A 27,214-nucleotide genomic window follows, 5' to 3' on the forward strand; every position below is an offset into this window, starting at 1 on the left:
GGGCTGTAAATTACATTGGAAAGTCCTCTTGCCTGAAGAAGAAGTCCTTCTAAATAGTACTGGAGATAAGCCAGAGGGATCAGTAATTGTAGGCTGGTCTGAGAAACAATCAGTTCTCTCTGACGTCTCACAGCAAGCTAACAAAATGTTTTCTGTTAGTCTTTGCCTATTCTCAAGCAGGTAACTCTCTTGAACGCTGGAGAAATAGTGCTACTTTATTAGAACTTTCCTACTGGCTCCTTTTTCCTTTGTGGATCATCAGCGTATTTATCATTTTCTGAGAGTGACTATGCCAAGAATAGGTATAGCTTAAGCAAAACACGATGAGAATCAGCTGTGAGATCTGCCACAAATCTCAGTGAGGTCGTCATAAATGATGATCAAAACAACAGGTATCTATTATGGAGCCAAGTAACACTGCAAATTAATCATTGAATCTACAGAAGAAATAGGTCTAATTAGTTTTAGATTTCTGCTAAAATCCAATCCTTAAGAAAACCTTAGCACTTTCTTCGTATTCTGCAACACTAATTCAGCTGGGCAATTTCAACCATCACAACAGACTTGCAAAAGGATGGATTTTGAATGATTAAAACCAATGCATTTTGCTGCTGATGAAGAGAGAATAAAATGCTGGTTAGCAGCACTTTCCTCAGTTCCTCTCCCTCAAATGTGTCCTGGCTAGGAAGATTCTGCACACGGTGTTTACAAGGCCATGCTGACCATGTTATGCAACACGTCAGCCTCAGATTTTAAAGTTCCTGTCTTGAAAAGTCCTAATCAAGGTCAAAAAGTGGGGGAAAAGTATTTGGTAGTAATACAATCTCCCAAAGATAAGGAGGAATATATAAAAGAAGAAGAAAAAAAAAATCAAGAATTTTCTTCATTCAAAGAGGAATAAAAGAAATCTTCAGCCTAGAGCAGTCAACATTCCCCTTCATTTTTATTTTGTTTGGTACCAGAAAAGAATCAATAGAAACCCTGAGAGAAGGATACGGGGTGTACTGTATGAGCTGTGCTATACTTTCCAAAGCTACAAAATAATTGTTAAAGTGAAAAACTTGCTGCATTACTTCAATCACCAAGGACATCCTCCAGCTCAGTAAATCCGTCAACAAAGCTACTAATCACAGGATTTTACATTTTGAGGAAGAAAAATAAAACAATAGAAAGCTTCTAATTTTAAGCACGTGGGGGAAAAGAAGGAGGTTGTAGTCTCTAGTAGGAGAATTTCAGGTGGCATAATTTACAGAGGAATGCAAAATTCTTAACAGGAGATGAAGTATCCAAATAAAATACTATATAAAAAAATCACATTTAGATGCATCAATCCAGAACAGCAGCAGAGCACACTTCAGAATGCATTTCTGGTATAATCTCTCCAAAAGTCACAATGCAAAACCACGATATATATTTTTATGCAGTCTTGTATGTATAGTAGCTTCATCTGAGACAATGCAGAACTCCAGATGGAGTTGTATAATGTAGCTTGAGTCTTGGCAGGTGTTCCTCTTATATATGAGCACATACATATTTTTGTGCATAGTAAGTCTTTTCTATGTAGCACACATAAAAATATTGATGAGGAATTATATCTAACAGTAAAATGAAGTGAGGGAAAAACATGCATCAAATTCAAATTTAATATAATTGCATTATTGCCTACAAAGTCATACCACTTTGTGATATTTACCTGAATTCAATTACAGCAGATATTAATATAACACAAGGTCTAATTCACTGAGAGTTTAAGAACCAAATGGGCAGTTATGTTAAACCTGCATGTATCTAATTAAAACAGATTAATAGAGAAAGAGATGAAAATGCAACCGATATCCCATTAATGCCTATAGCTAACAATGGGATGCTAAATGTTTTGAACTCGTGCTTAGCTGCCATAAGTATCAATTTACACCACACAGGGACCCTCAATTTTATTCATCATAATGCCCAACAACATTTTAAGTGATTTATTTCTAATTTAAGACCATAAGCCTCCTTCTGCTCTGGTCTTTATTAAGACATTTCATAGAACTGAAGTAAAATGTACAGCTTTGAGTGGATATGACTGGATTTGTGGGTGAAGGAAGAGCAGTGGCTGGGGACTTCCAGGCTGAAGAGCAGTTCTGGGGATATTGGTAGTCTGTGAACATGAGGCAGGAGTGCTCCCTTGGCAGCAAAGAAGGTCAGCAGTTATTTGGGAGTCTATAAACAGGAGTAGGGTCACTGGATGGAGGGAAGTAAATATTCCTCTTTACTTAGCACTCATTAGACCACAATTCATTAGTTCTAGGTATTGCATCAAGTGTTGGGATCCTTACAACAAGAAAGATGCTGATAAATTGGAATGAAGCCAGTTGAGGGCCACCAAGACGTTTGCAGGCTGCAGCATTTTGCCCTGGGAGGAGGTGCTGACAGAACTGGCCCTGTCCAGCTTGGAGAAGGAAAGCCTGGAAGCCTCCCCTGGGCCTGGGGGATGTTACTGAGAAGATAAGTTGCTCTCTTTACAGTTGTGTGTGCAATTGTGCACAGTGGGAGGCTGGGAGGCAATGGGCACAGGATGAGAGGCTGCAGAGAGATCTTCAAACTGCATATAACACAGACAAAAAAAGACTCATCATGAAAATGGCTGAGCAGTAGAACAGAGGGCCTAGATAGTTTGTACTGTCTCCATCCCTGGAAGTTTTCAGTATCAGGCTGAACAGAGACCTGGAACAACATGGATTAGTCTCTGATCTGGTCCAGCTCTGAGCAGGAGTTTGGATAAGAGACATGCTGAAGTCTCTTCCTGACTTGTATTGCCCTGTGATTTAAGGATGGCTTTCAATATGCATTCATGAAAATATGAGTATGGAAATATTTCCTACTGCAAATTCTTGCTTGTCAACAAAGCCCCTGGTCTGTCTTGTTGTGTGGTTTATTTTTAAATTTTTTTCTCCCTGAGAAAAGTTCTGCCATTCAGGAAGCAAACCTTAGTAATAAAACTGACTAACTCAGGCATGAGTTCCTCAAATGGCATTAGAAATGATTCACTCATTAGTTTAAACAGACCCAAGTCAGTATTTATGAAATTATACAAATATTCACCATGAAAGAGTGGAATCTGAGATGATTCAGTACGTAGATCTCCGAGAATGATTCTGCCCCATTCCTGGATGAGTACATTTATCTTATTCAGGCAAGAATATTTATAGTCACAAAGGACAAACTTTAATTTTAAAAATATTTTGCAATTCTCTCTTAGAAGTCACTGTTCTGGTAGAGTTTTCTGAAACTGGATTCATTTATCATAACATTTGCAAAGAAGTGACACAAATGCAAACATTAAGAAATGAAACAGCTGAAGAATTGCTTATATTCCCTCAGAATATTCACATTTAACAAGCCAGATTTTCTGATTTCAGAAGTTTTAGCTGGTGTTCAGTGACTGTTAATTTGTGCACATGGCAGGAAGATCAAGGCTCATTGCTCTTCCAGCTCAGAAAGTCATGAGACAGGCAAGGAAGGAATTATACAGGCAAATATTTTAGCAGTCTGCTTTTATTGGCCTTATTACCACTTTTATAAATAAATAAATGAATATATATATGTATATATAATTGGAAGAAAAATAAAAAAATATCAGATGATGAATGGCTTAGTCTTTTAAATTTGTCAATTGTTAAAGAAATCTCTGGATAAGATTAAATTATGATATATATAGAAAACCCTTATCTGTATCAGCTATTCTTTACAGTTTTCTTACATTACCTTCCATTTCATTCTAATAATCCCAATGATTTTAGGTCATCAAGGGTATAAATTTATGTAATATTTCTGTAATTTCATCTTAAGGTTATTGAATATCTAGAAAATGTGGCCATGGGGAAATAAAAGTATTACTAATTTCAAAGTAGAATAATTCAGGTACAACTTGAAAACATGAAGGGCTACTCTAGGGAATTTCACATGGAGCAGAGTAATCCATTGCAATGAATATTTCAAAGTGGAAATTTAAAGCTACAGTTGTAAAAAATTCACATAGCATTTATAAAACTTCAGTTAGCCTAAACTGCAAGTGTCACTCTTTCCTAAATGCAGTGCACAGCCATGTATGTTTCAGGATTTGGGAGTTTTCCTCTATCCAGTAACCTGTTTGCCATTAAAATCAAGCCACAAATGGCAGTCTAAAAAGACAGGAAGCACAAAACCAGATGTTCCAGCTATAAAATATAAAAAGAGATGTGGAGAGGAGAAAAAGAGTGAGTTAAAATATGGGGAAAAAAGCATAATAAGTTTGTCAAGTGTATTAAAAGATAGGGAAGGATTAGAGGAACAAATTGGTCAGGGATATGTCAGCATGGTTACTACCAGAGTTTTCATCTGCTCATTCTATATCTTATTAGCACTTGACCCAGATGCCAATTCCTCTGCAGATTAATACAGTGTTTTAGGCTATTTAGAAGTTGATTACTGACCACAAATGAAAAGCAATTGAGCTTGCTTTTCAAAGTAACAAAATGACGGCAAAGCATTGGACTGCAAACTCAGATCCATCAGAGTGAGGAAATCCAACCCACTGACTTTGCAGGAATTCAGTATGAAAATCAGGCATTAAAGATAGAAAAGGTAAAGGGCTCGATGTGCCGTGGCTACCGAGCAGAATTCATTCTATGGTTGTCTCTTATAATTTACAGTACTCTGAGCCAGATTCTCTCCTCAGCCTACATCCACTTGGTGCAGAAGACATTAATTATCATTGAAAGTGAACTGTATATGCTGCAGGTATTTTAGTTTGCTGCTTAAAGCTGGCCTGAACATAACCTAGGGCAGCCTCAGGGCTGCTCAAATTTAGAATAATCCCTTAAGACCCAAACATAGTGAATTAGGGCTCCTTTCTGCTTCTCATCTTGATCAGGTATAAATAGAATATAGACAGTTGTTCCCAGCCAAAGGAAAGAAGAGAAACAACTTCTCTGGGCTAATAGGACCAGTGGTTCAAAATTGGCTATTTTGTCTGAAAGCACCCAGATAATCTGACCTAAGACATAGAAAAACATCAAATCAAAATGTCTGAAGTACAAGCAGAGTCTGAATATAACCTAGGAAGTTTGCTTTGTTTTCTGAAACCATGACCTGAGCTGAACCATCCAGTAAGATGGTCCAAAATTTCTAAGAATAAACAAATAAAAGCCATGACATTCTTGGTTCCAGTAAATTCCATTTTCCTGTTGGACTAGTGAAAGATGCTACATCTGCTGTACGTAGGCAGTTGCCTGTTTAGTCAGCATTTGGGAATCCCCAGATGGCATAAGAAAGGACAAAGCTTTTGCACAACATACTGTAATAGTTCTGTGCAGAAGAACATTCCTAGGAGAGCTAGAACAACACTTCAATTTACTTGGGGACTTGTTCATAGCAGTACTAAGATCACTGAAAACATTCAACCAGCCAAGCAAGTGAAAACCAAAGCTCTATAGCTCCATTGTTCAGCCCACAGCATGGCCCAGGAAGTGATGATTGAATCAGTATGACAAGCAGTCCAAAAGAGCCTGATTGTTTTGGCTTCTTCTAAGGAAAGCAGTGAATCATATTAAGACAAAAGTTGGGTCCTTAATTCTTGTTCACTCTTAAAGCAGAATCAAAACCCAGTTCACAGCCTTTGCTAGGGAAACAAAATCCTGAAAATACAAGAACAATTGTCATAATGATATCTTGAGTTTTGGACAGAAATCTTAAGGGCAACTGCAACTGCTCTGAATTTCCAGTAACTCTGTACTTCCTATGCACAGTAAATATGAATTGTTGTTCAATTAACAACTGCTTCCCAGTGTCGTCAAAAATTTGTCAATCCCCTTTCATCAGAACAAATAGCTGGAGAGAGGAGCATTTGCTGACAAGCAGACCTTTATGTAGAATAATTAATTACATTTTAGCTTAAATATCTTATGTGGCATCATATAGTACATCTCTTAGACCTGCAATAGAATCAAACATGAAGATTGCAGGAAAGTTGATTCCCTCACTCCAGACTCCGCACTATCATATCCTCTCGTTAGTCAGTTTTGACTGATGGGGAACACTTTTTATCAGACTACTGTTGAAAATATTTTACTTCTCAGTGCTTTGCACCACTAAAGGAAAGTAGCCCTTAGCTTTGGCCAGATTTCATTCTTCCTTACACCAAAAATGTATCTTTGAAATAAATGTATCTCTCCTCTAATAATGAAAACAATTATCCAATCCAGCTCCTGATTTGTGGAAAGTTTCTGGAAAATTACTGAACTTCTGCATTAAATTATACCCTAGAGCTAATATTCTTTCACTGTTGTACTTTTCAGTATGGCTGGCATTGTCATTAGAAAACTGCCAAAAACTTCTGCTGTTCAATTTACAGTGACATGTAGACATGTCCATTTTTCCTCTAGTCATGTAATGCTTTCATCCTGAGAGATCTGCCTGGCACCACTTATTTAACACCAAAGTGTACATTTTCTTTAAATGCTTTTACCTAAGACTAGACTCATCTGTCTGCACCCATCAGATGAGAGCCTCTAAAGGAGGTCCTTCTGCTAAGCAAGGATTTGTGAGTAACCCAGGCCTTCAACATTGCACATAAAGAGCAATTTTATATTGTTGCTTTCTTCACAAATGTACATATTGGGGTGGTAGATAGTTGCATACTTGGCTCTCCTATCTAGAATGTTATTAGTCTTCATGTTCAATGAGAAGAAGGTTTTTCTTCTGTTACATTGCATAAGTGTTTACATTGATGATTCACTAAAGAACTCCAGTGCAGTTTGGTTTTCTATATACATAAATAGATGGAAAACTTTCTATCAACACCTCTGTTGTTGATCCCAAGCTCTTCTGCTTCATGCCCCTAGGACAATATGAAATATGCAGGATGGGTTTCAATATTAATCAGACATGGTGATTGTAACACTATGAGTTATTGAGATATATGGCTAGGATTTCACAGAAATGGAAAAAAAAACCAACTATAGGAGAGCCGAAGCTGGAAAAGAGAAGAATAAAATTTGATGTCACAGATGAAAAGTTATTCTGCAGTTTCACAAGAATTCCTGTTCAGCCATTCAGAAGAAACACTTCTGAAGCAACACAAGCTGGCATCGGACCATAAAAAATTTGAAAGTACTTTTTTCTTTCGTGTTTAATTTTTCTCCTAAATGCTTCATTCCACCACATTGAAGGGGACTTTGACAATTGCAAATTTAAATATAGAAAAAGAGCCAAGTGAGAAGCGGGATAAAAAAGAAGTTCTTTCAAGAGAGGCACAGAACAGATAAAGGTATGACTGTGCTGAATGATGAAGAGAATATGAAAGGAGAAAAGGAGAGAAGACAAAGGAATATATTCTAAATTTTAAACAAGCTATTTGTGGGATGATATTTAGGGGCCAACACAGAGATGAATGCTGATCTGAATGTGTGCCATGCAATTTAAATTTTCCTTCCTAATTTTTTTTAAGAATAGGAACCTCATGAGTTCTTCAATTTGCTAGTTGTACCAGAAGACTGACTAAAGTCTGTAAAGCTATGGAATAAAAGAAGAAATAATATAATTGTTAAACAACAAGATACCTATTTTGCACACTTTACTACAGAAGACAGAAAAATTAAGTCAGTGCAACAGACATATTCTGGATATATGCTTGCTTTGAGCTTAACAAGAAATTTCACACATGGAGAAAAGATGATTAATGATGAATATATAACAAAGAACTCTTTCCATATGTCAAAACAAACATTTCCTAGAAATTTTTGTTATCATTCTGCAAGGGAAGTAAGAGAGATTATTTCTTCCCATAATACAAGAAGTCCATGTACCTGCCTCAGAAAAAGAGGGAAATATATTGTCTGAAAGCAGTTAATATAGGTTTCGGAGAGCAACTGGAACTGGTTTCTTCTCCAAGAAATGTGTGCACTAGCAGCAAAATGTTCCATAAAAATCCACTTAGTTACACTAAAATATCAGCAAAAACTTAATGGCCAATTACTTTGGACCTGCATGATGATCTGAGTGTCATAATTTGGGTACACTTTTTCACTCTCTTCAGTAAATTATATTTCAAATTTTAAACTTCCAAGATGCTGGTAGTGTTCCAGTTCCTGTATATGCAATTTCCAAAATAAAACAAGCTGTCATGAGTCATGGTTTCTACACAGAGTAAGTTCAGAAATAAAAGATTAGGGAGCAGCTCTCCTAGGACCAATAGACCTACAGAAACTCACAGGTTACTTTGTCTAGACCTGAGTTCAAAGGCAGCATTTCAAGTGTTTCAAAGAATGTCTTTCACTTCTGTAAAGATAAAATTCACTTTCTTTTAAGAAGAGTCATCAAATTGCCATGCATGTAAATGCTCTTTACAAACATTTGAAGAGATACCAATTGAGGACTCTTTTTGTCTAGTTAAGACCTACTTGTTTGTTGTTTTGCTCTTTTTATATGCATGAACATGAATAAATGAACTAGAGAAGAGCACACAGTCAGTAGATCATAGTTTTCTTCCTAATCCTCGTTTAATACATGAGCTAACAATAGAAGAAAAATTGACATTAACAGATATGCTTATTAAGACAAATACAGCAAACAGGCAGTTTTGCTGTTTACTGTTGGATAGAATTAAATACAGCTGGTTTTAAAAGCTTTGGTTTACACAGTCTTTTGAATAAGTGTTGTCTTAAATCTGTTTTGCATTTCCATTTGCATGGTAGGTGACTGCAGTGCCTACATCATGGTTTGATGCAATTTAGGGCAATTAATCTTTCAAGGTTTATTTAGTTGGGATTGATAGTTTCTTTTCAGGCTAGCATGCTATCTCCAGATAATTCCAAATATTGCCTCAGAGTTAGCCTCTCTATAGATTTGGGAAGTCCTGATGCATGCAAAAATTTACCACACACATGTATTTTCACAACATTGCAGCTTTTCTAGGCAGAGATGATGCTTTGATGTGTGAAGATTGGAAACCTAACCTTTGGTGTTAGCTCCAGTGCTCCCAAAACTATTTTTGTACTCCTGACTACACGACTTGCTCTGTGTGTGTTACCCACCCATGACTGTGTGCTGCTGAGGAGATGAGGGTCACAGCAGCCACTACCACAGAGACAGCACCTGCTTCACCTGCATCTTGAACTGTGCTCTTCCTACCTCCCATCTCATGGACATCCAGGGCAGGCTGTGGCAGTGACCCAAGACCAAAACATGATGTTGTACATGATTATCACATTAATCTTCTAGTAATCTGTGTTTTGACCATATTTCCATAACCAGTATTTCAAGTTGAAGCATGTTGATGCTTTGTGATGAGGACACAAATTTCTAGTTTGCATGAAAGCTCATGTAAGTAGCCTAACTATGAAGGTGGAAAAACTGAGCTATGGAAGGGTGTCTCAATGTTGGCTGCATATTTAAACGTAGAGCTGCATGCCTAAAACTTCAGCTGGGCACTAGCTGTGACACTCAAAGCAGTGTCAAAGCACAGGGACATCTTTCCAAACAAAGCTCAGGGAAGGGTATGCTGTTTCACACTGACAAATGTTGAACTGATAGTGCTGTCATGAGAGCAATCCATTCAATATGAGGGAAAGTTAATGTTATTCCCCTTCTAGCAAGTTCAAAATCATGCAACAGGTCCTTCATTAAAAGGTATTAACGTTTTCAGAAACAGCACTCTCTGATTACGTATTACTATATTTATGATGATGTTATTCTTTCTATAAGTTTGCAAACATCCTTTTCTGTAGGCATAATTTAGAGGTTTAGTTGAATTTAAAAGCTTTTAGAAGTTCACTTTTCAGTGATACATTGAGGTTATCTGTAAATGCTACCTTCTGTTTTGTTTGTGTGCTCAAATGTTCATAATTACAAGGTTGGCAATTTTGAAAATTTTATGGAAAGGTGAGTTCTGAGCTGCAATCTTATTAACACAATTGCAATTTCAGAAAATTCAGTGTGAGGTTATAATGTTGTCCAGAAATCTATCCTGAGAAATTAAAAAACCTGTCCAGAAGCATTCATTCTTTAACAAGTAATAATATTAAATGTGAAGATTGAGTCATTAATGTATGAATAACTCCTTCTGTGAAGTTTGCTACAAAAGCATTTTCAGGTTATTGTGATTTCCCCTTATGCAGAAGTATGAAACCAGTCATATATCTATTGAATGAATGACTTGGCAGAAAGCATGTTTTGTCTAGAATAATAACACAAAGTAGATGCCATTAAAATTTTTCATCTTTGTTTATCAAATGGTTTAAGTGGGGTGAAAAAGGAAGAAAAGAGAGAGGCTTAATGATAGAGTACTAATGCTAAAACTGAAAAGATAAAACATCATTATCATTATTTCTACTACTATTATTACTACTATTATAATAGTTGGTTGCTATACATTCAGGAAAAGCTGAACAGTAGTCAGCCTGTGATTTGAAAAATATTGCTAACCTAATTCCAGTACTATTTGCATTAGTTGCCAGATCAACACAGGGAATTTTCTCTTAACATTGAGTCATAGGTTACAGGTTTCACAAAGTACAAGGAAAAAAACTCTGGTGCTCAACCAAAACAGTAGCTCAAATCTGAACCAAGGGAACAAGCTGTAATTAGTTACTGCATGTCAGTATCTCATCCCTAGACATTCCCAAATCAAATCCAAAACTGAAATGAACCAAGCAGTCACTTGTTCCTGAGAATTGTCATAACTTCTTTAACTATTCACTATGAATTAACTCTCAGATTAATAATTTATTAACTGGGTTTCTGTTGGCTACAAAAATATTTTGGGCATCTTACAAAGCAGTTACATATATATAAATGTATCAATTAGGCATTTTAATTTCATAATGAGTCCTACCTGAAACAATTTGTATGGACTATCCACTTACTTCCTCAAAAGCAGGGTTCCAAAATGATAGCAGGTTCTTATAACCAATGATTTCTTATATCCAATACTACCTCATGCCACAGACTGAAGGGTAGCTCAGAAAACCAAAAGCAAAGCAAAGCAAACCAAACCAAAAAGCCACAAAACTATAAAGAAATCCAAAATCTCCTAAGTCCAAATAATACTGTCCTAAATTTAGCCCTGACATGTTTTTTAAGTACAATATGAAAATGAATCTTAATCTCTTTGTAATCTTTATCCCAAACGCCAGATTTAACTCAGGTGCAATTTAATGGAAGTTATGGAAAGTCACTTATCATTTACTTCCTTTCATGTACAATCCCTAAAGGTTATGTTAATGAACATTTCTAAACCCAGAATTTACTGCAGCTCAGAACTCTCTACATTTCAGAAACCTAACCAAATTCTAATCCTTGCAATCATGCCATCATTAGAAATCTAGTCTTATATACATGTTAGAATCCAGGGAAAATACCCTGGAAATATCCAGAAATAATATTACTCTAGATCCTGAAGGAACCAGCCATAAGCCTAGGTTGATTAACGTGTCTAGATCCTAAAATAACAGGAGTTGCTCAGACCTTCCACATCCAGAATAGTGAATGCTACAGATGCTTTACTTCCAAAGTGCTACCCCAGAATTTTATATCCTAATCTAGGATTATAATTACAGTATTGGATTTAATTCTAGAGAAATAAATCAAATCCATCAAGTTTTAGGACCTTTAAGACAGGTTAGCAAACCTACCTGCACTATAGCTCAGCCCTCCCTCTATTTCCAAGCATTACTGAATCCCTAATTGAGTGATCATAGTTTTCCCAAAATAAATCATGTCAGGTTTGCCTTTTCCCTTGCAGACCCAGATGTAATAGTCAGAAAGAAAACTTATGGGAACCCAGCAGTAACTTCAGTTCATGTTCCCTGGCATTCCCAGACAAACATTATATGCAGACCTAACCCTAGCCCTGTTTATGTTGCTTGTTCACTTGCACCAAAGTCAAGTAGAGAAAAGAGCTTTAGCAAGTGATTCCTTCAAGCAGGTTAATAGGTATAATTTGTCTACTCCTGTCTGGACAGTCCAGATAACCCCACTGCCAGCCCAGAGCAGCTGTCATGTACTGCACATGCCACTTCTATGTAGAAAAGGTTTCAAGATATAAACCAGCTCTGTACATCTCAAGAGCTCCCCCTTTTATTCTGCTTGTCCTTTCTTCCTTAGTCATCTGTCTGCATGTGGAGAATACCTTACAGTGCCTCCCTTGTCTGCCATGGCCCTGTTAGCAAGCTAACAGTCATCAATAGAATAAAAAGTAGCCATAAAAAGCAGAGGAATAAGCTACAAATAAAATAAATAAGCACTGGATTCAAGCAGCAAGGAAGATTTTGTCTAGACACTAAACATTTTCGTGGTTTGAATAGCTAATTACCAAAATGGATTCTTGAGGTGATGCTGTTGTGTCTCTGAAAAATTGGCAAGTTTCTACGCAGGAAAACGACAGGCTCATGAAGAGAAGGTCTCACAGTTCCCCTTGACTTGATTTCCTGTGATTTGTATCTAAATAACAGAGTCAGGTGATGCAAGAGAAAACTACTACGGTCAAACATAAATTTATCTTTCCCATGCGACTGAGGAGGAGACCATCTCTAGATTCCTGCAGAGAATAGTGCTGTGTCCCAGATAAGCCTCAGGTTTGAATAATCCAGCTGTTTTCTTTTTAAGTATCAAGCATAAAATGTTGCTGAAACTTCTTCACTGCATTTTTATTTTCAGTCTATGCCTGGCATTACTTAGATACCAGTCAGATTCCAGCTATGAAATGCTTTAAAGGGACAAAATTTGTATCTGCAAATTATTGTATCATCATCATCATCTTCAAATTTGTATCATCAGCATAACTGATGCACTTCTTGAGGATGTTCCTATTCGTTCACATTCTTTAAATGAGAAATGTGAGTTTCAATCAACAACCAAACAATTCTGTTACCCAGTTCTCTCACTAAAATAGGCACTTTTGTCAGAGTATGCTTTGCAAGACTTTACAGAGTCCAGACAAGCCCTGTAACTTACACTAAATCAAGTCTGGTTTGTCAAACCAAGCATCTGGGCAGGAGTGGCAAACAGCATGAAGTCATACCACTAAAATGTAGAAAAAGAAAATGTTCTAGAAGAAACCACCAAAAAAAAAAAAAAAAAGCAATAGGTACAGAACATGGAGTGTTTAACCAAAAGTTTCAAAGATATTTTAGGAGCTGAAAGAAAAAAAACCCAACTTGCAAATGTCTTGATGATTTATAGAAGCCATAAGATATTATGTTCTTTAGTGCTTAATGTTGTGACTATTACATAATGGATTACCTGATTGCAAAATTCCTTGCAATTAATAAAAGTGTTATTTCCTTCTTGTACACTGTACTGGTGTCGGAAATAACAGTTAGCAGGAGGCATTTTCTAAGGGGCATGATTAATATAAAATCAGTCTTTTTTAAGTTTCGCTGATCAAATTTTGCTTATAAGAAAAATTTTCCTATTTTATTTGAGACATACTTCTCTTCCTGCTGAAGTGAAAAGGGAGTTTGGTTGTTTTTTGGGGTTTTATTCTGTGGATTCTCATCTAACACTAGATGAGGTGTCAACTGATGTCCATCACCCTTTCTGAACATCTGTAAGTTTCACTGCCACCCTACTTTTTTCTCCATGGAGCTGGCAGATCTACTCCCACAGCTCAATAAACGAGGGCTGGAATGAGTAAAATTTTGATTTACAAGAGGTTAAGAGCAGCAGGTCATAGCAGGACATCTCCCCTCCTTCCTCATTCCCAAGGGTGATATAGATTCAAGTTCTGCCCAAATATGAATTTTCTTACTTTTCTCATTCTCTCCCCCATCCCATAGTGGGACAGGGAGGATCAGTAATCAGCTGTGTGAGGTTTAGTTGCCAGCTGGGGTTAAACCATGACACTATGGAATCTTGTACTAGATCAAGCTTTGCTGAATTAAGTAAAAAGACAAAAAGCCCCAAACCAGAAATACCGACAAGTGGTAATGAAAATTTAACTTCCTCAAGGAAACAAAAAATTATTTGACTGTGGTTCTGTTTATGCTTTGAAACTGATCAGGACTTGATGAAATTGAAGGAATCAAAAAAATTCCATGGCTCAATGAGCCTTATATGTATGTGTGTATCTGTACAATTCATTATACTGGTAATAAAAAAAAAAAAGCTTTATAACATTATTATAGTGTTATCTCATCCTTGATGAAGAATACAGTGGCAAAATGTAACAAATTCTCTGTCCTCCAGAGACCCATAACATCTGTGACTTGTCACTTGCGTGATTCTAGCTCTTTAAGATCTGTTTTTAAGTTCAGGTTATTCAGTGATTCCATTGTAAGGTGTGTCACTTTTAGATGCTACACAAGGATGTCTGAAGTCTTGTATGTCCCTAACTGGTCAAAATTCAAAAAAATTTTAAGTTTAAATGCTGTTTCAGCTTCTCTAAAATACTGATGTAGGGATGCCTCATAACTTTCCATATTTAAAATTATCCCTTACAAACGCAATAGCATTTATAACATTGTTCTGAAACTAACAACTTGGAGGAATAATAAGAATAGTTCAAAATCTCAGTTCTCAAGTGGCACTTCACACTTCCCAGGAAGGGCTGTTTAGCACTCTAGAAATACGAGCAAGTATGTTGTGTTTCATTTAAACAGACTCTGCTCATGTCCTTTAACAGGCGAACTGTTTGCCTTTCAAAGAAAACATTTGGTTAGATGCAACCACAAGATGTGTTTCTTTGATCACTATAAATAGCTGAGTTTTGTTTCTACAATGTGATTTAAGCTTTAGCACAGCTACAAAGATGTCGTAGTGCAGCATATTCTTTGGGAATATTTTTATCTGAGTTTTCTCTAACATTCCTGGAAAATCAAACCCAAAGTCTGAAATTTCATCACCCTTGTGAGGACTCGAGATCTGCATATGCATCTCAGGCCAGCTACTGCTGCTAAGCATTGGTGGCAGAACATAGCTAAAGATGAGGTTTTGCCTGAAGGCACCTATGCTTCTTTAAGTAGCAAACAATTGGTTGCCTGGTGGAGCACATTCTCCACACATTCAGGGTTAAACTGAGTGCTAAGCTGTGGTCAGGAAGGAGTTTTTGTCTGGTCAGATGAACAGAGAGGTTTTTGGGGGGGTAGCTGGGAGGAAAGGCTACCTTTCTAGTCTCTCCTCTGCTCTGCTCTGCTCTGCTCTGCTCTGCTCTGCTCTGCTTGTGGTACATCACAACTTTTAAGACTTCATTTTCAAAAGTCCTAATTTTGCTTTCTGTTCTAAGAAGGAAAAAAGTGTTCTCAGATGCTATATATAGATAATGTGAATAGTATGCTAAGCAAAGTATGTGCATTTGCCTGCTTTCTTTACCCTCAGAAAAACAAAATATGTTTGAGCAGGTTGTCAAAGCAGAATACATGTAGGCAATAAAGGGAAGTACTGCTAAAAATGCTGGGGATATTTCATTTAGTTTGCTTTTCTTACATTTGCAAACCATGCAGTTTTCTTTGCATTTAGCTGCAGTTTACTCACAAATGTTAATGTGAGCAAATATTCATGAATATATCTAATTTGACAGCAGACATCAGTTAAAGAAAATACGGTTAAAGAACTGTGTGTTCTCAAAACTTATCCCAGCAGGAAACAAGGGCAATATGGAGATAACATATGTGATTAAACCCATGGTGCCAATAGTGAATCCTGATGAACAGCATATAGCAAGTGCTGGATTGCAGACAAAGTTTTATGTCCTGATAATGCCCATCACACGCTCGGTGAGCACGTACAGAATGCTCCCCTCCTGAGCAGCTCACTACCTAACAAGCATATTTCATCAGAGTGCTCAGAAAAACTGAACACAAATTTCAACACATTCACTGATGGTTTGTGAACTAAAAATGGCTACACTTGTTCTCTATGTTATTTTCAGTGAAACATTCACTAAATTCTTGTAAAGTTGCAGACCTCATCTGTCTTCTGCCAATGCAAAGGAAATGTAGATCATGCCACTAAAAATGTCATTTGTAAGGTACACCTTGGATTAAATTTTGTATATTACAAAACAGTCTTTATTGAGAGACTGGAAGCTTTTTTTTATTGTATTCACAACAGTACCTTGCAGCAAATGCTCATCTTTTCCTAATCACTTTTCTCTACAACATTTTCCAGTTTCAGCAGGGACATAATTAGGCAGCATTACTAAACAGCTGAAGATAAGATATCCCTTGGTAGGCATTTATCTGGAGACATTCATTATGAATATACACATTGTCATTTCATTTTAAGGAATGTTTTTTAAGGAAGATGTATATATATTGCTGTTAAGTTGCAGCCTGAATACTCACGATCTCTAGTTATTCAGATTGTTTGGGACGTATTATTTCCAATTTAGCAAATACTGTGTTGCGAGAGGATGAGGTTTGGAAAAGAGCTGTCTAAAAATAGAAGTGCTGATTCCACAATGGTCGTTACTTTACCCTCAGGCTTTATGCCTAGCTGAACAGCAGTGCTTGCTGAGGTGCCGATGCAATAACCTCATTGAATGTACTCTGCTATTTCGGGCTTATCGCTTCAGCATCTATAGATTCCAGCTTTGAAATCTGCACCTTCTAAACTGCACATATTACAGCAAAGAGCTATATTCTGTGCAAATCTTATGTTTAAATAATTTCAGGACATAATGAAGAGTAAATACACGCAGGAGCACATCTACAATAGACAAAATGCTTACGAAGAAGCTGTTTGTAATGGAAGGGACCCTTTCCTGAACTACTGTGTTTGGGTTTCTGTGAGTCAGTGTTTTTCTCTGTATTTTTCAAAATATGTTCAGTGCTATGCTCTGGTACCTTCCACAGACTATATTTAAAGCACCATAATCATAAATCATATGCTACTCTGTACCCACAGGCACAATCAGTTTTAATTCAATTGGTTAGCCTTGCTAAATGCTTCAAGGGTCTCAACCACCCAGCTGAGGTGAGGTTTAACCATCTGCTTCAAAGGAGTAGCAGCAGAAAAAAACTAACAGAGCTGACATGCAAGTCTCTCAAGGAGAAAAGATGCCTTGGGCTCTAAATGTCAAAACTGCTTACTTCTCAACCCACTCCAGTGCCGAGTCAGCTGTGGAGTTTGAAGATAAATGACCCACTGAGCCTAAATACAAGTGCTCTGGCAGTTGCCTATGCCTGAATTGAGGGTATTTTAATCTATCATGTTGCTTCTTTATCAAACACATTACACCATCTGAAGCATAGTAGCTTTGTTTCCAAATTAACAACACACAAACCTACGAGGAAAGCAGAATAGCTGCAAAGTGCCGGTAGTCCCTTAACTGCACTTCATTTTCCAGCAAATATATAGCTGAGCAGATGCACGGGTAGCTTTGTGAGAGAGTCAAAATGTCTGCTGTGCTCCCTTCCAACCTCTCTGTGAAAGTGCTATGCAAACGCTAAACATTGTTTCCTTTAATTTTCCTTTGTTTCCATTGCTTCTTTTTAATTCCTTCCTCGCTGAGTGCAGACTTTCAATACAGGGTGGTTTGCAGGGTGGTTTGAAGGGCAATTTGAAGCTTAGGATGCTTTCGTCAATAGCCCCCAAACAGAGGTTGACCTAGACATGGGATCTTGCTTCCAAAAATCCTGTACCATCATTACTGCTACTTGTCTCTGCTTGCAGGAAAGCTAGTGCCCAGCAAAAATAACAGAACAGATCTTTCAACCAAGGAGCACTTCCCTTAGATGGATCCATGTGTTTTGAGCCACGTCAAGGAGAAAATTAAAATTGGTGTCAGTATTCCCTTTATAAAGCAGAGCAAAAATAGGCTGTACAATGTAAGGAGAGGACAGGAAAACAGGTAAAATGTTCAGATGATGCTCTGTGAGGCCCAGTCTTGGGCTGCTTTGATATAGCCTCCCTAGATTCTACAGATGTGTAGGGATGCAATCCCACTGGTGTCTAGTGTTTTAGGCATTCAGTGAACCAGTCCCCAGACATCAGCAGAAAAATCCCTAAACTAGTCCACATGACAACAATTTTCCAGAAAGAGATCCTGCATAGATAAATTTAGATCCTCACAGTGTTTTTGACAGAGCTGCAACAAGGGGTTCCAGAGGCTCTTGCCACCGCCAGGGAGGCAGACAGGCATTTGTCTCAGGAGAGGAGCTCTGATGAACCCTATTTGTATTTATCAGCCAGGTGCACTTCTTGTTTCATGCACAAGGACACCCTACTGACTCAGTTAAACGTTCTGAATTTCAGCTTCCCTCATGCTAATCTCTCCTTTTGAAGTGTGGTAGAGATGCAGACAAGCTACACTTTACAAGAATGTAATTGATGTTATTTATAGCAAGAAAACTTAAAAGTAATTTTTCCCATGATCTCAAAAATTCTTGCAGTTTTTTTGTCAATTGCTAGTAACGATTTTTTTTATTTTATACATATATTAGTTCTAGTAGTAGATGCTGTGGAGAGATGCCAGGTTTCCAATATAGCTCTGTGTTCACTTAATTATGAAGAAAAATATATTTGGTATCTTACACTCTACATCCATGGTCTCATACTATACTTCTTTTTAAATGAAAATTTTAGCAGATAACTGTCCATTCAAGCAAACTAGACAAAAACTCTTCCATGTGCAACATTTCCTTCACACTTTTAAAGCACCTTGAACCCAAAAATCTCACCAAGCTTTTCGAAATACTGGCCAAGTATTACAATGGATCTGTAAGACTGCATAAAGACTAACACAGCCAGTGCTAGTAGAAGACTCATGATGTTCACAGGTGGCTGATCCTTCAACAGGAATTTTTTCCTCAAGTATCAACCATGTTCTCCCTGTGAATGCCAGTGGAGTTGGGATTACCTCTCACAGCCAAGGAGAGAGATGAAAATGTGAATTTGAAAGTTATTTGAATTAAAGAATGAAACCCAAAACTATGCAAAATTATTAAATTAAAATTCTGAACTCCAGCTGTCTTGATTCAAATTCAATATTAATTTATAAGCACAGTTCATAAATAATTTAATCATAAGAATTATTATGTATTATATTATTTGTGTTGTCCCTAGCTACACACAGTATAAGAGCAAAATTTGCTGTAAAGTCTCAAGTAAAAATCATAGTTTAGAGATTATGTGACATTTCTGCTACATTTTTTGTGATTGACAGAGGTTTGAATCCATCACACTTAGATTTTGGATAGCCATTACACCCACTGTATTGTTATTTTCTAAACATAAGCAATTCAAATCCATCATCAAAATATTCCAATCCTTTAAACCATTCCCTGTGCTTGGAGACTGAGTTCTGGCAAAATAGGACTCTAAAATCCTGCTGAAGTCAGCTTTAAATTAATTCAGGTTTTCCTGATATGTAAGTCAAAGGAAGTATAATTGTGGTGACTGTGTCCTTGTGTCTGAACCCCAGGCAGTAATCATAGGAAATATGCCACCTGTCCTAAGGTTTCTTTTTATGAGCCCATCCTGTTTCCTTTCTGGAAATTGTATCCTCACCTTTGTGAAAATATGTGGTTTGTGCATTTTCTGAACTTCTGGATTGTTTATACTATCTACCTAAGAAATTTGGTCACTATAAAAGCAATAAAAAAGATTTGCACTCCAGGATGTTTCTTAGCTGGGTAAGAAACAGCCCAGCAGATCCGTGATTCTGAACAGAGGGAATTTTCCTATTCTCAATGACAAAATAATGAATCCTAAGCTCATTTTCCACATCATAATCCCATGACAACGTCTATACTCATTCTAGCTATCACTTCATATTACTAACCATTTCCTCTGCTCAGATTTCTGAAGTATTTGTTCATTTTGATTAAAAGCATAAAAAAGATCTTATTCATTAATTTAGTAATAGCCCTTGTCTGTTAATTAAATACTGCACACTTTCCTATTGGCTTTCAAATACAAAGATTTCAAGGTTCACCTGAGGTATCTGCATCACACCCAATCATTTTCTCCGATAAGGAACACAAAATAGCAGAAAATTCTAGTTCATAGACAAACTAAATACTTCAATTACCATAATTTAATACTAATAGAGAAATCTGGTATCTTAAAAATAATTTTTTGTCTAAATTAGATTTTTAGTACTCTTTTTATTAAATCAGAAGAATACAGAAATGGATTATCTGTGTTTTAAAACCGTATTTATTTACAATATTAATCTAGAGACAAAGCTTGTATGAAGTTTGTTAACCAGGATGCAATTTCACCTGAATTACAGATTTCATATACAAAAGACTATGCACTAAGGTTTGGATCCCACCTGCAAACTTAGAGTGTAACAACTCCAAATCAATAAACCCCCCCAAGTTTTAGTTAAGAGAGACGGTCATTAACATAGTCTGTTTACTGTCTGAACAGGAGATGGCTCCAGATAGCCATACCCAAGGGGCACCAGCATTTTCTAAGTTCAATGTAACACTATTATGAAGTTGTAAATGATGAGAAATCTTGCAGAGAAGACGTAATGCAATCTGAAAAAGAACATGAGGATAAAAAGAGAGGTTTGTCTCCAGGTCCAGATCACTTGAGCTGTGCATGGTGTCCAGAACTCAGAAAGATAAAAAGAGGTAGAGATCCCCTGTAGCCAATTTGTTTCTAAATCTGGTAACTGTGTTAATATTGGGATTACAGAAAATGCATATTCAGTTTACATTAAGAAGTTGTCTGACTTTGAAAGTGAGTGCAGGGAGCTACCAAATGAAATGGCATTCCATCCATAGCAGAGTGATGATCTCAAAACCTGTAGTACTGTGTATCTTACTTTAGGCTACCACTTTCTAGTGCTCAAAGAATAGTAAAAACTTTTTTTTTGATGGTTTGAAAGGAGCAGATTTTAAACATAGCTATATCTAGCCTATTTTAACAGAGATAGCGAATTAATTGATACAGCTCTTATCTCTGATGCAACTGATTTTAAACTTCCATAATGGAAGAAAAGTTTAAATCAAGAGCTTCCCCCTTACAGAGAAAATCTTATTTTTGGGGAAAAAAAGAGCACCATAACTACTCTAGCACATATTTATGACTTTCAGAAGTGGATGAACTCCTCCATGGAGCTAAGCAGGCGTGCTGAAAAATACACATTTTCCTTGGGATGTCTCACAATTTTCATAAAAACTGGCAGCTGCTTTGGTGATTTTCAGAAGTTCAGGTCAGATATATCAGTACATGGAGGCTATGTATCTAATTGAAGACCTTGGATCCCATCAGGCCAAAATCCTTTTGTGGATGTGGCTACACAGGCATGACTACCCTTGCAACAGAGAAAGGAGCTCTATTCTTTAATGTCCTCCTCTATAGTCTAAACAATCAGGAAAAGCAGAAGAGGACTACCCTAATGAGAACGTCCTTTGTACATTTTTACAGCACCTGTTTTGACAGCACATACTGCAACGGGACAAGGGAAGGATAAACAAAAGGAAATTCATTTTCTGACTTGCATCCAGGCTTTTGGGTATGGAATTGAGTGGGATGGATGTGGAAATGGGCTGTAGTCATTAAGCTGTGGAATCAGCAATTTGTTTAGCTCTCACAAAGCCCATGACAAAACATTCATTGACTTAATGCAAATGTTTTAGCCCCAAGTAACACACAGGAATACTCTGCACTCTCTTTATTACGGGGAAAAAATCGTTTCTGTGTGCTGAAAAAGCAAAATACTTAATACCACACTTTCAGAAAAAAACATCCTTGCAATGCCTAACACCAGTTAATTTAGAAAATAACTCCAGCTGTGCTGTCTCTGTTCCCAGTCAGCTGACATCCCTTTTCAGCTTTTTGACGTGTTATCTTGTGTCTGAAAACACTGCTTTTTCCCGTGTTCCATTTCCTTGAGCTTTACATTCAAAATGCAAATAAATGGAAAACAGCATATACTGTTTATGGTAAGCAGCAAGAGGCCTTCAATGGTTTACTTTTTGAACAAGAAAGGAAGGTTGGTCAGTGCACATTTAGACGAGAAACTGAGTTCAGAGGTCAGCTCTCACACAATTTTCTGTTTCATTTCCACACTCCAAGGTAAATCATTTAGAATACAGCATATTGGTGCTGCATCATATTTCACTACATGGAATGTAAAGAATAACCACTGCTTGAATGAGAAGCCAGAGTAGCAAGAATGCAAGTGAAGAATAGCTGGAAAAGGGTTAGTTCAGGTCAAAGAGCTGTTACACCAGCTAGCACACAGCATCTGAGTCAACTGCTGACACAGAGAAATTTGGAAGATAAACAGGGGCCTCATATAGAAACAGGGAAAGAAAATTAGTTTAAAAAAGGCCACCAGGAAACTCTATAAGTATTCTGCCATCAGAAAATGATTCTGGAGCATATTGGAAAGGACCATACTAAATGACTTTTTCAGTGAGGCACAGTAGATGAAATTTTTAGTAGTTCTCTGCAAAAATAAAGAACAAACTTAAAATAAAAATAAAAAAAAAAAGAAGAGGATGGGGATAGTTATAAAAATATATCTTCTGCCCAAGTATACCGTAAGGAACTTGGTGTCTGTGGAAGCAAGAAGTTAATCAAACATCATAAGTTACCAATTTATGAAGATCCTTCACCATAATCCCCACACCACAGGGTAAACTCTAACCTATGGGCTTACATGGGCATGCATGGGTATACATTTATATATGTATAGAATACCTATGTAGAGTATAGCATACCTATGTGCAGTATACTTGTATACCTAGGAGTGTAGTATTTAGGCATTTACAGAAAAGACAAAAATTTGCATTATTTCTCCTTTGGGAAATTGAGTCAAGGCAAATGTTTTAGTAAAGAAATTATATGAAAAAAAATTAGTCCAAGTGAAAGGCTGAAGAAATTAACAAGGAAATATGTCAAAGAAAAAGATGAGTTGCAATAAATTTGTATGTCTATTTCGCATGACTTATCAAAAAAAAAACTGAAGTAGAGAAGTAAAAATTACATTATTTTAATAGAATCTCAGGACTTTATGAAAGACATTTAATGCTTGTGACTTCAATTTTATTTATTAAAATTATTTTAAATTATTTATTTTAAAATTATTTTTTTGAGAAGCACTCAGGTCTCATTTTTAAGCTTCCTCTTGAGTAACCACAACATAGTAAATGCAATTTAGGAAAAAAAAGAGAAACCTGAAAGTTCCAGGGTAATCCTCTGAGGTCAATTAAAAAAACAAAACCAAAACCAAACAACAAAAAATAGTTACATTTACAGTATCTGCGACATTTCGTGATATCCCAGGGTTCTTCACCTCCTACAACAAAAAACAAGTGACAACCTAAATGTGAAAGGCTTAAAAGCTTTTGCTTAAAAGCTACAGCTCTCCTTGTACTTCATCCTAGGGTTTTAGTGGAAACCTCCATGGTTCCATCTCATCTGATTCCTTCCTCCCAGTCAAAGGGAACACAATTGATTCACTCACAGAATGGTTATGCTGATGCTGTGAATTGGCCAGCAATGAAGCCTACTCTGCAGAAGTCCTCCTCCAGCACTGTGAAACTCCTTGCTTGAAAATATGCATCACTACTCATGACTCCCACACAATTTTCCTTTTCCTCATATGCCAAGCTTAAAAGCAGAAACTCATAACCAAATTGGCATCAAAACAATGATTCCCCCAGAATTTGCATATTACATACCTAATGTTCTCAAGTCAAAATGAGAATACAACTTGAGAGGAAAATTGCTGAAACATTGCAACCCTGATTCTTTATTGTGCTGATCTTATGGAGACAGTGTCTCACTGAGACACTATGCCTGTGCAGCACATCTCATTCTGAGCATTCCAGGCAGCTTTCCTTGAGCCAAAGACTTCATCTCACTTATGCAACGTGCACAGGACAATTCCAAGCTGCATGCACAGCCCTGCCTAGCAAACAAACTCACTGCAATGCAGAGTGTTTAATTCAGCTGCTTTTGCAGAGTATTTAATTTAGCTTATTGAAGAGTCTTCCAACCCATCCAATGACCAGGGTTTGTAGGACACAAGATGCACTGGACTTCTATACTGCTCTGTGGGTAAATATGCTTCTTATGCTAGACATATGTCCTAGGGAAGTGACAAAAGGGCTTCCAGGTACTGAGGACCTCCCTTTTTTTTTGTCTCTCAAAGTTACAGTGACACAGCTGGTTCTCCATACAAGGATTATGAATTATGAACTCACAAACCTGAATAGGAAAGAAAGTCAGGAGCAGGAAAAAAAAAAAGCTGAAACCACATACTGAACATTTACGTAGAACAGTTAAGGTGCTTAATATAAATATAATTGATTTTAAGACTTGGGAAATAAAGGACAGCACTTGAATACATTAATATAGAAACAGATAAAGAACAATCTCTGGAAGAGAATTTATTTTTATTCTTATTTTTCAAGGCAGTTTTGTACTCCTGAATCCTTTTTTAAAAAAAAAGAAAAGCCAGAGCTGGAGCACCAGTACCCAAAATCTGGAGCAGACTACAGCCTTTTCTGTATTTTCTCTCAGTAGAGATAAAGCAGGGATTTTTCCATCACATTTTGCTGCAATGATGTCACCAAGCCAGCAGCATATATACCTCAATACAAATTAACAAGGGCCATTATTTTACCATTTGTCATAAAAGCTCTCTCTGAGAACACAAACCACATATTTCATTTCACATAAGAAGCAGCTTTACAGCAAGGCCCAACTTTGTGCACCTCCTGAAGTTAGCAACAAAAAGCTTTCAAATAGTTTCTCAGATACCACTGATGTCTCCTAAGAGCACCAAATTTTGCTAATTGCCATCCCATTGAGTGAATTTTGCCTGAAGAGCAAGAGATGGAAAGCCTTGCACCAATACCAGCATCATCACCAATTCCTACTGACATCAGTAAGTGCCCTGAGACCTTCAATAGTCACAGAAAAGCTGAAGTCATTAGTCACAGTAGAGCATATTGTTGCAGTTAGTCATTAATTTTCTATTTATGCTTAATGGCAGATTTAGCACTTACCAAAGCTACCAAATTAACAGCATTGACTAGAAATCTGAAGTAACTTCAGGAATGAAAAAAACTTTCCTAATGAAAAAAAAAAAATAAAAACCCAAACATAAATAACACAGTCCACATTTTTCCACATCGTAAATATTTGCTCCTTGGAGCACATCTGAAGAAAAAGGATCTTCGGTATTACTACTAATTTCACTCTGGTCTCTACAGAGACAGCCCAGAAAAGTGCTAAAATATGGCAAGGTTTCAAAACCTTGCAAAGATTCCTTAGTCATACTCTTATTTAATTTCCCTGACAAAATTCCATTTGCTGGTTATTTTTCTCCAAGAAGAACTCACATCTTATTAGAAGGACTTCTCTACTCTGAATCTACCTGATGCCATCGTCTCTGACCAAATTACTAGAATATGGAAGAGTACAGGATAAACCTTAATATAAAGCTTCTTTATTTGCGGGTGAGACTGTGTTTATGGCTTTATATAATCACCAACCACAAAGACAGCTCAATCCTTTAGAAGAAAAGGCCTATTTCACAACTAAAGCATCTCCAACTTTAGACTTTTGAATTCTCTCAAATTGCAGACTATCAAAGAAGATTAGTTCAAAAATTAGATCAGAATTTGTACTGGTAATATTTTTTTTTTCCCTCTAAAAAGTTATTTAATACAACCATGGTAAACTTTGACTTTGAACAGAAATAAAATCACAAACTCTTCTCCTCTGGCATACTATGATTATATATTTTATTACATAAAACTATTTATTTTTAAAAAATAATAAAACCTAAGCTGGCAAGGATATAAAAGAGCTGGAATAAATATGCTGCTTACAAAGACCTCCACCTTTATAAGGGAAGTCTTGCGAAAGAAAGAAAATAATCTTCCCTACCCCCCACCTTCCCCTCCCAAAGACCTTGTTTTCTTTTGCTAGAACTAAGCAGCCTGATAAATTTTGCATTTTCACTTGCAAGGGTTGGAGTGGGACATTTAACAAGGGAAAATTACATAATAAACTCACAGTCTGGCATTATTAGCAAACAAAAAAAAGCCATCCTATTAATGAAGCTTGGAAGATCTGAGGAATGTAAAATCTAGCATCTACTACTGAAAGCAATCTTGCTAGCAAAATGTAATATTTTTCTTAATGAATATTTTATCCAGAAGGCTCTCATCTCCCAGATTCCTGCAGCTGGAAACCTGAATAACTGAGGATGAAGTTAAAATATAGAAGAGCAACAATAAAACCCCCAAACCCCCCCAAACCTTTTTCAAAATTCCCAAATCTGAAATAAATTAAATGAGAACTTGTCAGAAATCATTAGTCTCTGTTAACTTTAGTAGAGTGTACTAACTAAGTGCAAGTACTATCAAAATGTAGCAAAGAATTTCAACTTTCTTTTTAAAGGACAGGGAGAACTGGCAGAGCCTCAGTTACTCTTTTCAGCTCCAAAGCACAACCCAGCTGCTCTGGAGCATAGTAAGAAATATCAGTTGCTTCTAACTACTTCTCAGGAGTGACCTTCATTTTTCCCTTTTCCCTCACCCACCACCCCTCCCATTTCCTGTGATACATTTTGGTTGCAATTTTTAATCCTTGTTTGTACTGTTCATTAGAAGTTTTTGTAAAATGCTTTATGGAGTGGGTCAGTTAGGGCTTGTAGACTATCATGTATAAACCACTGAAGGCTAAATGATTGCTATATGGGTCTGTGTATTTGCAAGAACAAGAGTTTGCTCTCAGTGATAAAAGTGGTCCCAACAAGTCTTATCAGGATAAAGACAAAGAGGTTAAAAAAAAAAATCTTCAGCGTTACCCTGCTAGGAGTCATAGGTGGAATAAAATAACTGGAAGAGCAACACACAGATCTGTCAAGTATCTTTTCTCTGACTGACTGCTATGCATGATGTTTTTCTTGGCCTTTGCCTGGTCCTCCCATTTTGATTCCTCACCTACTTTTCTTACAGCCTATATCTGACCAAAAATCCCTCTTCATACTCAAAAAATTTTCTTTTTCCTCTATTTTTTTGCTTTTACCTAAATGCTCTTATTGACCATCTTGGATGATCTGGGGCTGTCTTTATTCTACTGTGTGCAGTTCCAATGCTAAACCCTATAAAATGGGGTGTAAATTCAATTAAATGTTAGTACAAATTACCCAGAGTAGAGAAAATAGAAGCCTGGTATTCCTGCGCGCTTCTACTACACTGGTGATAAGTCACTGACTGGCTGTAGTCATAGCATTGCAAATTAGAGGACGTTAGGACCATTTTTAAAA

The 27,214-nt window shown here is 36.8% G+C and overlaps 1 protein-coding gene across 1 annotated transcript in view; it reads right to left on the reverse strand.

Annotated features, from left to right (window-relative positions):
- The window catches only part of TMEM196 (transmembrane protein 196), a 96,262-nt gene that overhangs the window by 36,450 nt on the left and 32,598 nt on the right, over window positions 1-27,214 (reverse strand). The window lies entirely within an intron of this gene.

Source organism: Lichenostomus cassidix, chromosome 2, assembly GCF_008360975.1.
Source record: "Lichenostomus cassidix isolate B80296 chromosome 2, HeHo_3.0, whole genome shotgun sequence".
NCBI classification, from domain to species: Eukaryota; Metazoa; Chordata; class Aves; order Passeriformes; family Meliphagidae; genus Lichenostomus; species Lichenostomus cassidix.